Consider the following 233-nt stretch of genomic DNA (forward strand, 5'->3'; position numbering starts at 1 on the left):
CTCCTGGACAGAGAGCTCTTAATCTGTCACTTTCTGTTTATCGGATTTAGCAATTTATGTGTTAAATGGTCAGGGGCACCACGCACCTGGTCCCCGAAAGCCCGTAAAACAAAGATAGTTTTGTATCCTACTTTGGGTTAGGGTTTAAGCACTGTTTTGTATTTGAGTCTCTTGAGACGATACGCTAGATAGTACAGGAACTGCTTCAACACTTCACTGACCCTGCATGAGTT

The sequence above is a fragment of the Sinocyclocheilus anshuiensis genome, unplaced genomic scaffold (assembly GCF_001515605.1).
Source record: "Sinocyclocheilus anshuiensis isolate Anshui unplaced genomic scaffold, SAMN03320099.WGS_v1.1 scaffold1549, whole genome shotgun sequence".
In the NCBI taxonomy this organism is placed as follows: domain Eukaryota; kingdom Metazoa; phylum Chordata; class Actinopteri; order Cypriniformes; family Cyprinidae; genus Sinocyclocheilus; species Sinocyclocheilus anshuiensis.